The sequence below is a fragment of the Marmota flaviventris genome, chromosome 14 (assembly GCF_047511675.1).
Source record: "Marmota flaviventris isolate mMarFla1 chromosome 14, mMarFla1.hap1, whole genome shotgun sequence".
Classification (NCBI taxonomy): domain Eukaryota; kingdom Metazoa; phylum Chordata; class Mammalia; order Rodentia; family Sciuridae; genus Marmota; species Marmota flaviventris.
Window position 1 is genome coordinate 8,653,761 of NC_092511.1, and position 16,516 is coordinate 8,670,276.

Genomic DNA, 16,516 nt, shown 5'->3' on the forward strand with positions numbered 1-16,516 from the left:
TTCAAATTCTATTTTCTCCCCTTCCTTTGATGTCTTAAGAGTTCTCTGCCTCCCAGGGTGGGGGCAGGGTGCATAGGCTGTTTGCTTCCTGCTGAAGTTACTGACATTTCTCCCTTCACTCTGCATGGGTTACATCTTTAGATGACAGCAGAAACGCATACAAATACATCTTTTTCACATGGTCAAAAAATGACTCTGTTGCCTCAGCAACAAACAAAATGGCCTGAAATGAATATGAATTAAGAATCACTAGGTTCTTTTGTTTTATTTTAATTTCATCAATTTGTTCTTTTTAGCTATACACAACAGTGGAATGTATTTTGACATATCATACATACAGGGAGTATGACTTCCCATTTTTGTGGTTGTAGATGGTGTGGATTTTCATTGGTTGTGTATTCATATATAAACATAGGAAAGTGATATTGGATGGTTCCAAGGTTTTATGCTCATTGCTCACTGTTTTTAAAGCAATGAATCTGTGATAATAACTATATATGATCAGAGCACAGTGATAATTAGGTCAGTAATAACTTAGTAAATGAGGGTCCCACAATTCACGGTGCTTTATCTTCCACGTGGAGCTAGTTTGCTCTGGTCATCTCACCAGCTTGTCTCATACAATAACTTACTGTAATTGCATCAGTTCAGAAATATTTTTTTTCAGAAATATCCAACTTAAAGTCATTCTGTCTTGCAATTTGCTGTTGTGGGCAAGATCACAGATTCTCGAAATCACCAGATAACATGGAAAAGGCTGGGTGAGTGTACAGAGTGGCTCATAATAGATGGAATTTTGAACAGTGGTGGTTGGTAAATGCTTCACATTTGGTCTCTGAACAAATACATCTAATTTTGTGGAAATGAAGTATATGTAGTGAGTAATCTATAAATAACACAATATACAGCACTCTTTACTGTATATTCCATGTAGGCCATTGTCTCTCACAGCACGCAATTCTTTATTTTTGCCCAACTCTTGTATCCATAGACAAAATATGGTTTCAATTGACAGATGAGTACTGTTCCAGAATGAATCTCAGTGGATATCTTCATTTATCTTAACAAGGAAGATGAAAGTGGAACAATAAAGAAGTATGTTTGAACTTCACTCATTTGTCAATGATGTGAGTGATTCCTTGCTGAATGGATAATTGTTCTCAAATGCTGGAAGAATATTTGCTTAATACTCACAGTGCTTAATGCTTATGCACAGTGTTTTGGCTACAGATATGACACACATTTACATTTAATCTGCATTAGCATTTTGTCCATAACATTCTTAAGCCTGAAAAATCAACAAAACAATAAATCAAACAGTGTATTATTCTATAGCATTTGCCAATTTCCATGGTGTAAATGTACAGATGGCTGATTTTAACCCATGAACATGAATCACCAAGTCCTGAGACTGAGTGACTGTCAATAACACATCATTACATAGTATTTCTAAAATAAACATAGTGATTTCAAGTGCATAGATGATAGTAAAATAATTAGAAAGTAATAAGCTTCAAGCATTTAATACCTTTATTTTTGATATAATTTAATTGTAAGTTCATGTGATTTAATATTTAATATTAAGTCTGTTTAATAACTACCTTGCAAAATTCATGAATGTTTAACAATTATCTCCTGAAAGCTGGTACAAACTTACCTTCAGCAAATCTCTGAATTTGGGGTTGAAGGGAGAAATTAGTTGATAATTTAGTGTATTTCAAAGCATCAATTTCAGATTTGATATTGTTTTTAAATCCAGATTTTAATTTGTTTAATTCTAAGGAAGAATTCTGTCTGTTATAGGCATTAAAGGAGATCCTACCCGCTACCTTAACTTTCAGCAGCAGCTTGGGATGCTGAGAGAGGAGGATCATGAGTTCAAAGTCAGCCTCAGCAATGGCAAGGTGCCAAGCAACTCAGTGAGACCCTGTCTCTAAATAAAATACAAAATAGGGCTGGGGATGTGGCTCAGTGGGCAAGTAGCCCTGAGCTGAATCCCCAGTAGCAAAAACAACAACAACAACAAAACTTTCAGGAGACGCTTGGTTACTTAAACTTGACTAATGAGGAAATATGAATTTTTATGAAAAATCAAAGATTCAGGACTGAGGATGAGCTCAAAAAGGTAAGTATTTATTATAAATATTGAATAATTCATTCAAACAAGCTCCTAATATATTTTACTATTCAAACTAGTGATTTTTTTAACAATAATTTTCACATTAATTCTACAAAAAAAAAAATCAGAAGTTGAGGGAAAAGAAAGATTACCAACTCCTTCTAAGAGAATAGCCAGCAAAGACAGAAGGAAAAACCGCCATCAAACAGCATCTCTCCTAAATACTGAAGCAAAGTGCTTAGCAAATGTCAATTAACATAACACAATTGAGGTACATCAAGACTGCAAGGTTGCTTGAACTTTTGGAAAGCAGTCTAACTCATCTTATTAACAGATTTTTAAAAATCATATCTTAGTTGATGCTAAAGAAGTATTTGACAAGATCCAGCATCCTCTTCTGGTAAAAACCCTCACCAATTAGGGACAGAAAGGAGTTTTTCAACCTGAGAAAGGGTGACATTATAAAGCTCCAGGAAGCAGGACAGGTAATGGGGAAAGACTGGACCTATTCTCCTTCAGAGGGAGAACAAGGAAAGGGTGTTTGTTTTCACCAGTTTTATTGGAGTTTCTAGCCAGTGCAATAAGGAAAACAAATAAACAAAAATACCAGCTAGCATCCAAATTAGAAAGGAGGAAGTAAAACTGTCTTTATGTGTAAGATAACATAGTCATCCATGCAGAAAATTCAATACATTCTGCATAAAAAGCTACTGGAAATAAGTCAGTTTAGCAAAATGGTAGGATATAAAGATATATCGTATTTCCAAAAACTAGCTATGGAAAATCACCAATTGAAACTTGAAATGCCAATTTCAGTTACTATAGCATTGAAGGATATAAAGAACTTGGGGCAAAGTCTTTGAAAAGATAGGTATGAAATGAATAATAAAAATAGCAAACAACACTCAGGCAGAAATTGCACGTCGAATCATTACCAAGAGAAATGAAGAGATACGCTGCATTCATGGAACAGGCTACTGTGTAAGATTCAGACTTCCCCCATATTGATCCTTAGGTTCAAAGAAATTCCAGTCAAGATTTCTTAAAGGTTTTTGTTTTGTTATGTTTTTCCAGAAATTGACAAGCAGACTTGACAGTTCAAGTAGAAACGCAAAGTACTTAGACGAGCCAAGCAAGTTGGAAAAAGAACAAAGCTATAGCAGTCAAGATAGTGTGTTGGGTTAACACAGACAAACACCTCAAATTCACATAAAAGTCCAGAAGTAGAGCAACAGAGATATGCCCAACTAATTTTTGACAGAAATGCAAAGGCAATTCAGTGGAGGAATAATGATAAAGGAATTTTATATCCTTACGTAAAAAACATACACTTGGATTCATACCTCACATGTATATAAAAGTCAGCTCAAAACATCACAGACATAAAGATAAAACTATACCCCTTGTAGAAGTATCCTGAGATAGAACCTTTGTAATTTGGAATTAGGCAAAGGTTTCTTAGATACCTATCAAAAACATGATCCGTTAAAAATAAAGTTTAACTTGAACTTCATCAAAACTAATAACTTGTTCTTATACACTATTAAAATAAGGAAAAGATAAACTGAAGCCTGGGAAAAGTATTTACAAATAACATATTTGAGGTTTATAATATAATATATAACCAATAAAACCACAAACAACCCAATTTTTACAACTTGTCAAAGAGTTTGACCAAATACAATGGTTAACATATAGGGATTATAAATAAACACCTCAAAAATGCTGGACATATTTTCAGCTATTAAGGAAGTGAAAATTACCATCTCAATGAGAATACTGCTACACAATTTTAGGAATGCCTAAAAATTAAAAAGATGTAATATGCCAATTGCTGGTGTAAATATACCATATAGTGACTTTCCTATACTGTGATGAGCATGTAAAGTGGTTTGGCTATTTTGAAAATCCCTTTGACTGTTTCTAAAGTAATCTTTGACTTAACACGTGGCCTAGCCATTTCACTCCCAGGAAATAGGTCCTTAGAAAGACTTGTACATGAATATTCACCACGATGCTATTGTGTGGATCTACAGAATGTGCTGCTATGTGTCAGTAACAGGGTGTGAGCAGCAATAGATATGCCCTACAATGTGGATGAACTGCAAAGTAATTGCACAAGTGAAAGAAGCTGTGCAAACATAACATATGATTCCATTTTATTATATTCTAGAAAATGTATACCTGTCTGTCATGATAGAAAACTGATCAGTGATTACCTGCTAATGGGTTGGGGCATGGGGTTACAAAGGGAATTTTCAAGGAGCACTGAGAGACTTAGAAGTGATAGATACACTTAATATATAATTGTGTGCTATCGCATATACCACTTATACCATAATTGTGTTCTATTGCATGTACCCTTGAGTCCTATGCAGCTTATTATGTAAATTATGCCTTAGTAAAATCATTAAAATAAATAATTAAGTAAATGAAGTCCAACACAAAACTGATTTTCAAGCAAATCTTCTTCACCTATCCAAAGGAAATTTTACCTTTTACCTCGGAGTGTCTCTAGCATCGATTATTTCTACTTCTCATACTTATTTTAACATCAAGTTTTGGGTTACGTAAGTCACTTCTGTTACTGTATTTGGTAAGAAATGTTTCTTGGGTAATTAGTAAATCAGGCTCTTTCTTATGCCATTCTGAGCCTATTTCTTCATTTATGCAATGGAAGCTTGAATGTGACCTATTTGAACAAATAAATGCCTACGAAGCTTTATTTTTTATTAAAAGCATAATGCTTGCTAGCCATTAGTGTGTCACTCCCTTGTCAAAGAGCTTCTGGCTTCCTCTTCTTTGTAGCCTCAAGTGCAGGTGTAGCCCACTGGGCCAGACACTGGGCAGTGTCTGCAGCGGGTTGATGGCACTTTGCTGACAGCCCCACCCACGTACACCAAGCAAAAGGGTTTCCATGCATTGCTTGAAGTTACCTTCAACAGAGACCGCCCCAGATCTGAGCAGTTTAAGCCCTCTGGGCCTTGGCACAATTTGTATCCCAGATTAATTAGTTAATGTTCATAAAGCACTTTGAAGATGGAAGCCTCTGAGAGTGTAAAGCACATGCATTAAGAATGATCATTATACGCATTTAAGTTCCTAATCCAGCAGTCCTAATTGGAAGGGGCCACCCAGTTGCTAACTTTCAGCAGGGCAGTGTCCTGGATGTGGAAATTCCCTTGAGAAGTGTTAGGAGCAGCTCTACCCAGGAGCTCCGGGGCCTCAAGGGCTCCAGAGAGCAGGTGGGCATGAGTCCCCCCTGAATCTCCCCATTGAAAAGAGTTCAGTACTGCTACTTGTGTGCCAGTGGGGTTGTTCAGTTTTCAATGAACATGTGCTGAGAACCTGCTCCGGGGGAAGCCCTTTCAATATCTGGTAAAGCTCAGTACCCTTCTCCCTGCCATCAGACCAGAAAGTTGAAGAGGGCCAGAGAAGTAGGTTCACCCCCCAGCCCGGGCAATCATCCAGTGTGACTGTGGGAAAGGTTGTTAGAAGGGTATCTGGTGTAAGGGGCCCACTCCCTCCAGGTTTAAAATCAGTAAAAAGTGAAAGTGTTGATCTCAGAGTTATGCCTACCAAAAAATCCGGTAAGAAACTAATATGCCCTGGGTGCCCCACAAAGGGTGTGCTGTTTTGTTAGGAAAATAGGCCCCTGATTCCAGAGACCCAGTTCTTTTGTGCTACATCCACTCATGTGGGTTTTAGTTGCATTTGCAGTTATCTTTTCTTTTCTAGAGCTATCTCTTTTACCCCCAGGAATGTTCCCCGCGCCCCTCGCCCCAGTGGCTTTTATTAGAGGAAGGCAAAGGGATTCCGTTGTGTGTCTTCTCGGCTAGCTGCAGTTGTCAGGCCCCTCAATAGCTCATTGTCACTGACCTACTTAGCCCATGGAATATCCCACTTTGGGAATAAGCACCGTGTCTCTGAGTGCTTTGAACGCAAAAGTGCCATCAAATGCTTCTGAACCCTGGCACAGTGTCTTGGCCTCAAGCAAAGCAGTTAAAGGCCCGCATTTTAAACAACTCCCACTGGCTCCGTGCACGGTGCTGGGAGAACCTCCCAAGGGTGCCCTTCATCAAGTTGTGCCTAACGAACCTCCGTGGCAACCAGCCGAAGCTGCGAACCGCACAGCCCTCCCCTCCTCGTTCTTCAAGGCCCTCTTCCTTGGTGGCCTTTCCGGAGCTCCAGGGCCCTCACCTTCACTGCTAAGCTCCATTTGAGAAAGCTCAGCATCGAGTCCTCTGCTGGCGCATCAGGAGAAAGCCCTTTGAAGATACAAGGAATGTGAGTCACTCATAATCGTCATGATTCATAAGCCAACTTCAGAGACCAGCTTCTCCTTAATACCCATTATCTCTTCAATAGACCGAGTTGGGCCAATAGTTAATTCGCAAATTGCAGGACTCAGTAAGGTGAGACACTAAAGACGGGGTAATTAATAAATGATTTTTTAAAAGACAGGTTGGGTCCATTCAATTCTCTAAATTTATTACACACATGAGACAATCTTTTTAATCCCCTCCTCCCTCAAGGCTAAAGAGGGTGAGTCATCCCTCCATCCCGTGTCCTTCTCTCACCTGCTCTGTGGAACTCCAGGTCTGGATCACACGTACCTTATACTGCCGGGTCCCTGTGAGTCGTGTGTGTAGCTCCCACGGAAGCCTCATTAGACTCTTGCTTAGAAGACCCATAACTTGGTGCCCTAATTCTATGCCTTTGAATCAGGTCTCACCCCTCCGCTTGGAGGTCAATCAAAATGAACCATAAAAGTCACTCACAGTAATTCCCCGGTCTCTCTGCGTTTTCTCAGCCACCTCTTCCTTCTGTCCATTCTGATGCTCATTTCTCTGCTCTTGGTTGTCTGGCATTTGCTGTGTGATGATACAGTGTGGTATGCACTGAACCTTGTCCTCCAAAAAAATAGTCATTGAAGCCCTAACTCCCCGTACATCAGAATGTGACCGTATCTGGAAATAGGGCTGTTGCAGGTATAACTAGTTCACTTTGGTCACCGAGGAGTAGGGCAGGCTCTGTGTCTGAAGTGAGTGGTGTCCTTATAAGAAAACATCCATGTGGAGACACAGAGATGCACAGGAAGAGCCCCAGGAGAAAACAGGATGACAGTGATGGAACCACACACCGAGGGATGCCACGGGTTTCTAGCAAACCACGAAGGAGGCAAGGAAGGACGCCCTGCAGGTTTCCCAGGAAGCATGGCCCCATGGCCCATGATTTCAGGTCCCCAGCCTCCAGGACTCTATGATAGTACATTTCCATGGTTTTCTGCCATCCAGTTTGTGGTACTGTGTTCCAGCATCCCAAGCCTGCCGACACATAGGACAGTGGCGGAGAGGCTGGGTCGAGGAAGGGATAGTGCTGAGCAACGGAATCTAAATACTGGTGGCATTTAAAATCTTCATTTTGTCATAGATGCACCTTGGAACCTGTCTCTTGGTACAGGATTAAATGTGATTTTATTGACAGAAATATGTTTATCCTCTGAACAAACACCTGTAGTACTTGACAGTTATCAAAGGTCCATAGTCCGCTGGGCATGGTGGTGCATGGTGGTGCATGGGTGTGATTCCAGAGGTTCAGGAGCCTGGGGGATGAGGATGGAGAGTTCAAATCTAGCCTCAGCAACTTAGTGAGGTCCTAAGCAACTCGGTGAGACCCTGTCTCTAGGTAAAATATAAAAAAGGGATGGGGATGTGACTCAGTGGTTAAGTGTCCCTGGGTTCAATCTCTCGTACCAAAAAAAAAAAAAAAAAAAAAAAAAAAAAAAATGGCCCACAGTTTATGAAGTACTGGTAAAAAACAAAGACTCCTGTGTCCTAAGACTCAAGAATATAGGTCATGCCAGGAGCATTTGTCTCAAAACTCTGGCTCTGGGACTCCCAGAATAAAGTCCTGGGAAGAGGTAATTGAGACATGAATTAGGTACAACGGCAGAATCATTGAAGTTAGCCCTGGGGTAGCCTCGCTCAGTCAAGAAGGCTGCCCGGAGAGGTGACTTGAGATCTAGGGATGATGAAGGAGGACAGCCCAGGCAGTGGCTCCACTGGTATAAAAGCAGAAGCAGAGTGGACATCAGCAGGAGAGAATAGAGGATTAAAAGGAGTAGGAGAAAATCAAGTGGTGAGGTCACGGCATCTGCTCTGTCCCCAGCGTGGCTGACTACTGAGGCACGAGGGGTCTTCCTCCCTCTCCTCCTTCCTTCCCCCTTCCTCGCTTCCTCTCTTCCCATTTTCTTCTCTCCTGTTTCAGTGACCTTCCCTCCCTTTTCCTTCCTTCCTTCAATATTAACCCAAAGGCCCTGACTGGCTGGGCACAGAGCCCCCTGGTGGGCTCGGGGATGAAGAAGGGCACCATTGTCTGTCCTGCAGGAGCTTGCAAACCTTGGAGCACGCTTGACAAATGTCCAGGAGGCAAAAACAGCACCTCTTCACAGGGACTATGAGCCGAGGCTTTGTGTACACATCCTCTCATTTAATCATCAGTAACCTGAAGCAGTGGCTGTTGTTTTGCCTAATTTATACGTGAGGGACAGAGGCTTAGCAAAGTGAAGAAACACCTCTGCTGGCGCAGCGGGTGGTGCAGACCCAGGCCTCCTTCCCTGTTTCCCTGAACTTTGGCTTGTGCTCTGTGAACTTGGCCTCCGTGTGTCCCTAAGCAGGAAGGACGACTTGGTCACCTGGAGCTTTCTTGGTCGCTTTGTGGTCATGGAGTCCCACCACAGGACACTGTTGGTGGCAGGGATGTCAAACCAGTCCTCCCTAAAGTTCTGTGGCTCCTTCTTTCCACAGGAAGAACCCGCTGCCCAGGAGACAGACACTTTGGACAGGCAGGGGCCCACGGGCGGGCCTTGGCTGACAGACAGGCCCTGTCCTGATCCAGCTAACAGGAGGCACACCAGCAAGCAGTGATGGCGGCTCTAGCTGAAAATACACACTAATCTAATCTTCTGGCTGTTCTAGATGAATCTCAGGAATGTGGGAGGCCAGCATGTCAGATAGGCAATTATTGGCCGGACACAGGCTTGCATAATGCTATGATGACTGGGGCTTCCTGCTTCAGCTCGAATGCAGACAGCTTGCCAGAAAGGATTTATCTTCCCAGGAGAAACATGCCAGCTTTGGGAGGATATGAAGTAACTGTGATTATGGGAAAAAAGACAGGCTTGATTTGAAAATAGCCAAGGTCTCTTAGTTTATAATCTGCATCTCTTTCCCTCTTTCCTATTTTTTTTTTTTTTGTCTCTTTTTTGCTTTTCTGTCTCTCCCTGTCACTTGGTTTTGCAGTGTCTGTCTTCTTTATCTTCCTTTTGTTTTGCTGTTATTTTTAAATTTTTATTTGCTTCCTTGAGCTTCTTTCAAATTTTCACACCAATTTAATGTTGGAGGAAAGGGCCTTTATTCATTGCCTATAAAAGAAGGCTCTGATTAAAAAGCAGAGTCTGTGGGGGGTTTGTGGGGGAGGGGTATTTTAGACTGAAGATAACTAGGAAGGATTCCATTTTTTTAAAATAGGAAACAACCTGGTGGATCTCTTTTGATAACCAAACAAGTGAACTGCCCAGGTACCTTCCTTTGATCCCAGGAGCCACACGATTGCTGTACTGGGGAACCCTGGCTGTCCTTTGGGCTCCTTTGAAATGTGATGACTCCTCAGAGTGGTTAAAGGGTTCAGAGAAAAAAATGGCTTCCTAAAACTAAAAGGAATATGGGAAGAATAGGAAGGGGCTCTTACAGATATTTCTATTCTGTTTTTTATTTTTTTCAGATAACAATAGTAAAATCCAAGGTAACATTTAGCGAAATCTCAGTCACCAGCTCTGAGCTACACAGCTGCCTATTAGTCTGCTTGAACCGGAAGCTGACCAGTCTAACTCCTGGCCCAATTTTCTCTTCCTGTTAAATAAGATATTTTTGTACATGCACGACCACATGCACAGTGGCAGAGCCCGTGTCTAACATGTCGGGTCCTGGATTCCCTTCCCAACACCACACACACAGAATTGTAATGTAGCAGCTAAAACATAAAAGTGTACAAAACCCGAGAGGATTTGTATTCAATAGAGAAAGCTTTAATAAGTATTTATTATTTTCTAGGAGGATCCTGTACCATAAAGAAAATGTAATAATGAAGATGGCAAAAAAGATAGACAGCAAGACTTACAAATTGGTTAAATAAAGTTATAATTCTCATAAAGACATTCTTGGAATTGAAAGTGGTCAACATTAATTAGTGTTCTAAAAAATACACCTCATTCTCTCAAACAAATGCATGAGTGATTAACGGCTTACTGAAGATTTATTATTGCCCAGGCTCCATGATAGGTATAGGAAACCACTAACCTTCTACAACTTCTTGTCATCTTTTATTGTCTCATTTTTAGAGACAAGCATCAAGTTAGGAGAAGGTAAATGACAAGGTGCGGGCAGTGCAAGTTGACAGATCAATGTGAAACTCTAGTCTGCCTGATGCCCACGCCTCTTCTGTTTGTAACATATTCTCTCTCCATTATGGGCCAAGAGCTGCCCCAGACACAGGACTTTATTGCATTTTAGTAAAATAACTCCACTCAATGCCCTCTGAATTTTTGAGGGCATGAAAGAAATCCGGGTGAATTGGGTATCACTACAGCATAATTAACCAACACAATAGCCTTCCTATTAAAGGGCCATAACTACTATGTTCAAAGTCCTGATTTCACTTGCAAATAACATCTATTCTTCCAATACCCACCTGGGACAACTATCAAATGAAGGCTTCAGTGTAGCACAAGGTGAGTTCTGGGACGACAGGTGTCAACTTCCTCCCTGAATCTGGTTAGCATTCAATTCTAGCAGCAAAGCTTTGATTTTCTCAATGTGTCCTTTTAACATTGCACAAGTGTCCTGAATGTTAGATGAGCGTTCATCACCCATCATGGCGCTTTATTTTATTTTATCCTTAATGTATCTTTATGATAAACATTTTCGATCTCGATCTCCCTGCAGACTCTTGTCAATGGGCATTGTCCTTGCAGCAGAGGTCCAAGGCCATGCTGAGCTAGAACACAAGAATCTGAGCAAACCTACCCTGAGCTGAGGCTCCAGTGTTGGTCTGACACGGGAGCTGCCAATGTTGCTCACTTGTCACATCCACCCAGGCTAAGCCTCAGCACCTGGGGCTCACCACAGCTCCTTTCCTCCACTGTCCCCTCTTCTTTATGTGCCCCTTTCCATTCTCCCTTTTCTTCCTCCTGTTTTTTCTATCACTTCAGGTCAGCACTGCTGTGACCAACATTTAAACTAAGTCCTTTAAGACAGAAAAATTGCCATCCAGAGTTCTGAAAACTTGCCCAAGGTCACAAGGCCAGACTGGGATGTGGGGGAAGAATTCAAACCCAGGCCTGCCTGCCTGCAGAGCCTAAAGTTTTATCACTATCTAAACACCCACCAGCCCCCTGGGGGCACTTCTGGTGCCCCACACCCACCTAGTACTGATGTTCCTTTAAACCACATCTTTGGTTGGGTGGGTACTGGTCTTCTCCTGCTGGGTTGTGACTCCCATGACCAGTGAAGCAGCCTTCCCCCATCTTACCCTACTTCAGCTTTCTAACCCTTCATTCCCTATTTCTATGGCTGAAGTCCCAAATGTCTTATGCCCAGAGTTCTCAGAGTGAACGTATTCTTGGGAAAGTTTCTACTAAAACAATATCAACCTTGAATTATTTCTAATAAATCTCTCTCCTCATAACAAATCTCCTCACTGAAAACTTACCTTCTTGAGTTGATTCCTGCCGATGTTAGCCATTCCAGCTCCATCCACCAAAGAGAACACCTGTGAGCCCTTGAGAACACCTGCAAACACCTAGTTGTGCCCACGACTTAGAGAAAACCCCTTTTCTAGTTCGTAACATGTTTTTATTTCAAACCCAGTTCCATTCAATTCTGGGAACCTGTTCTTCAACCGCTGCTGATCCCTTTGGACTTGGCCCCTGTCCTTGGTCTCAGAACTGACAGCACCTCTCTCCCTTGCTGTCCTATATGTCCCCTGACACTGGTCACCTTATTTCTGAGATGGACTGCCTAACTCCAGTCCAAGTCCTTCCTAGAAAGGCAGATTAGACAGGCTTGTTTGTTTGTTTGTTTTAATGGTAGGAAAAATAGAAAATTTCTTATCTTGCCACCAACCAACAAATACCTCTCAAACCCTCTCACTCACATTTGCATCCAGGATCTGAGCTTCTACCAAACCACAAGTATCATAAACCACATAAAACAAATTTCAGAACTCCTAGTCCACCATCAAACAAAGCGACTGCACAAAAAAGAACAGTTTAAAGAAAGAGGTGGGTCCAGATGAATCCATGTGGACCTTCCAATCCTCTCTGACTTCACTGGTTTTCAAATAATTCATTCCACTCGTCCCCTCCATATGGAGATTCTGAGGAAGATATAAAAACCTTCTGGAGGCTGCACCTAAGAAGCTGGCTCTGAAAGCCCGGACCCTAAACCCCATGGTGGTTGTGGTTAAGTCCAGAACCACAGCTGGTGTGGCAGGGGGCGTCCCAGGTGAAGCAGGAGGCCTGTCCTGGGGCCCTTGCTCTGACAATACCTTGCTGCACTGTCCTGGAAAATCCTTTGACCTTGGTGCTCCCAGAATTCTTATTTATAAAATGAGGGGTCTTCTCTAGGTCATTTCTAGGATCATGATGAGAAGGAGAAGCACAGTGGGGGGCCATGTGGCTCTGGGCTGGAGCAGGCCCTGTGTTAAAGACACCAGCAAGGGGATGCTCGTGGGCCGATGGCATCAGGTGGTCCCCTCAGTGGAGGTACTGGGGACACTAAGTGGACACCTGTAAGTATCAGTTCCAGGGATTTTTCAGGGCTGTGGAGAGGAGGGCAGGAGTGTTGCTGGTTGGCTGTGGCTGGTCCTCTGACTGCTCATGGTAGGAGAGAGGCCATCCTGTGAGGATATGCTTCCGCTCCTGCTACGAGTCTGCTGCTCCTAAAATGTTTACAGAGGCTGCAAGGAGTGAACCAAGTTATTAAAAGAGTAGCAATTAGGGTGGCCCATCCCAGCAATTTAAAGTTTCCTGTCTCAGGAAGCACGTGGGGGAGGGGTGGCCAGGGAAAGGGAGGGTGCATTCTTGTCCCCTGATTGGGCCTCACCAGCATTCCTATTTCTCAAGGCAGACTCAGAAATAGGGGAGAGAGGTTGCCTCCTGCCGGGGCCTCTCCCTGCTCCCTGGAGGACTACCCAGCCTGCAGATGTTCCAGCAGCTTGTTGGGCCCCTCCTCAAAGAAGCACCTCCTGCTTCCTTCTTTTGGGGGGTCCTGGCTCAGCTTGTGAAGCCTTTTGGTGTCTTTCTCTTGCCTCCCAAAAGTAAGCTGTGCTACGCCAGCAGCCTGAGAAATCCATCCCTGTACCTGGGTGCCGAGGACTCCCAGAGAGAAGTTGTGTGGTGATTTACAGCTGCTGTCCATCCATCCGAGAGGGCTCTTCCAAACACCAGCCCAGCCCAGGGAGTCCTCTCTGACAAAATGAGCATTTTGTGCCGTTGAAGTTGACAGCCAAGAGAGGAAGTGGGGCGCTTTGTCCCAGCTTGCTGGCCATCCTCCTCCAGCTGTTGGGATCTCCAAGTTCATTTCTTCCGTGCAACCTCAGCTCAAGCACCAGGTCCAGAGTGGCTTTCGTGAGCGGCCTGCTGGAGACCGCCCAGGGCAAAGGAGACTTTCTTTTTCTGAATTTATGTTACACAATGCTGGGCAGGCCCTCTGACTTGTGGTCATGGTTTCCCAGAACCCCAAGGGGCCCATCCAAGAAAACGCCCATGTGTCCACGCCTTATCATCTGCGAGCTCCCGGGGGATTCTGTTTCCTTGATGGTGCTCCACAGTCTCCGCCAGTGGCCCAGAGCTCAGCTTGGGCCAAGTGATGTGGGAAGGAAGCCTTCCCAGTACACACCTCTGAATCCAGTTTTGGACTCAGCATGGAGCCAGTTAGCTTTAAATCTGCCTCTCTAAATTGAGAATAAGAAGCCCTTCCTTGACAAATTGTTTTTTCACTTAAACGTGGTTGGCCCAAAGTAGATAAAAGGGTAAATGCAGTACAATGTGTTTCAAAGATATCTTATTTCTTGTTTTCTGGTTTATGCATTTCTTTTTTTTTTTCTACCTGCTAAAAACCTTTTTAGCCTTCTATTCTTATAGGAACCCCAAAGAATGCTTAAAAAGTGTAAGAATTATAAATTTAGAATAGATTTGCTAAAAATAACTTTCTAAGACTAGATTTGAGTGGACACTTTCAGGTATGTGAATCGTGAAGTTAAGAGAGATGCCCTTAGCACTAGAAATTTGCTACAGGAGGGAAAATGGGTTTTTTATGTAGAGAAAACATAGGTTTTTTGTTTTATTTTGTTTTAGGGGCGAAGTCTCCTTGAGAAGATTTAATGCTTATGGACAAATGGCAGATCATTTCAAAGAGCAGGGGAAAAACAGTGCTTACTTTTACTTTCCAACCATGAGTCTCTCTCCCTTTGGAGGAAACCAGGAACATTGTTTCCTTTAGGAAATATGCTACATTTATTCTGAAATTGTAGATCTCCTGCCGCCTACTCTAAAGTTTCTTGCAATTTGTGTTCATGCTAATACTGCAAGAGAAAAGAAGCAAGCTGGGTTCTATTAACAGGAAATGGAAATGTATCCGCTTTCCCTTGTTTCTCCTCCTCCTCCTCCTCCTCCTCCTCCTCCTCCTCCTCCTCCTCCTCCTCCTCCTCCTCCTCCTCCTCCTCCTCCTTTTCCCCTGTGTCTGTGATTGGTTAAGAACAACCCAAGTATGCCTCATCTCTTGGCTAAATGTTAAACCTCATCCCAGAGATTCTCCGGGATTCTATGTCTCTTGATATTATTTAGAAATTTTGTTTGAAAGAGCACGGAAGAGGTAAATTGTTTATTATTATGATCTTCTTCCATCTTTCCAGAACATGGGGGCCCCGCCTTCTCTTCTCCGCACCTTCATGTGCACACACAGTTATACAAGCATGCACATTCCTGGTCAAGGGCTTAGGGATATTTTTTCCTTTTCTTAGAAGAACATCGATATTTCAGTGAGGATTGCTAGGGTTAGTGTCAGCATTTGAACAATAGTAATTCTTCCAGTCCTTGATGATGTTAGCTATAGGTTTGTCATGTCTGACCTTTCTAGTATTAAAGCTCTTTACCTCTGCACCTAATATGTTGAGAATTTTTATCAAAAAGGGATGTTGGTGCCATATGATTCAGAAATCTTCTACTGGATAAATATTTAAAGGATATAAAGTTAGTATGTTAAAGAGACATCTGCATTCCTGTGTTTCTTGTAGCCCTGTTCCTAATAGCCAAGATATGGAATCAACCTGCATGTTTATTGGCAGATCAATGGGTGAAGGAAACGTGCTACATACACATAAAGGAGTACTATTCAACCATAAAATAATGAAATCCTGTCATTCAGCAACACAGGTGACCTTAGAGGACATTATTCTAAGTGAAATAAGATAGACCAAGAAAGATAAGTATTAAATGATCCTACTCATATGCTGAGTCCTGAAAATTAATTTCATAGAAGTTAAAAGCAGAATAGTTAATACTAGAGGCCTGGGAGGAGAGTGGAGTGGTGGAAGGATAGGGAGAAGTTGATTGATAATATGATATTACAGCTAGGAGGATTAAATTATAGTCTTCTGTAATTTAGTAGGGTGACTATAACTAATAGTAATATATACTTCAAAATATCTAGCAAAGACACTTTTGAATGTTTCTACAACAAATAAATAATAAATGTGTAAGGTGATGGTTATGCTGGCTACCTTGTTTGGTCATTATACAGTGCATTCCTGCTTCAGAACATCACACAGAACTCCAAAAATATATGTAGGTAACAGAGGCTTTTTAGTCCAAATAACTTTTTTTTTTTTTTGTCAGCCCACAGGCTTTTAAGCCGAATTTACACTTCTAGCAGCCATCTCCTCAGACTTGATTGAAGTGGAGGGAGACAGCTAAATGCTTTGCTACATTTTCTTATCTGACAAACCAGGCTTCCTATAAAAAGGAAAAGGATTGATTTAGCTATTCTGGGTCTCTTATTTTTCCAGATGAATTTTATGATTGCTTTTTCTTGGAATTTTGATTGGAATTGCATTAAATCTGTATAGTGCTTTTGGAAGTATGGTCGTTTTGAAAATATTAATTCTGCCTATCCAAGAGCAAGGTAGATCTTTCCATCTTCTAAGGGCTTCTTTGATTTCTTTCCTTAGGGTTCTGTAATTTTCATTATTATATCTTTCACTGCTTTTGTTAAGTTGATTCCCAAGTATTTTTTTTAGACCCAGAATAGCTAAAGCAATCCTTAGCAGGAAGAGTGA

At 42.1% G+C, this 16,516-nt stretch overlaps 1 long non-coding RNA gene across 2 annotated transcripts; it reads right to left on the bottom strand.

Moving 5' to 3' along the window:
• Nucleotides 1-291: 291 nt before the first annotated feature.
• Nucleotides 292-13,895, bottom strand: LOC139701770 (uncharacterized). Of its 2 annotated transcripts, none has more exons than XR_011704311.1 (4): nucleotides 13,543-13,895; nucleotides 10,871-13,138; nucleotides 6,901-7,724; nucleotides 292-6,387 (listed from the first exon to the last, which is right to left on the bottom strand). It is a non-coding gene; the product is annotated as an uncharacterized lncRNA (long non-coding RNA). The 2 variants fall into 2 exon arrangements; XR_011704310.1 differs by having other exon boundaries at nucleotides 6,736-7,724.
• Between the last annotated feature and the right edge of the window lie 2,621 nt (nucleotides 13,896-16,516).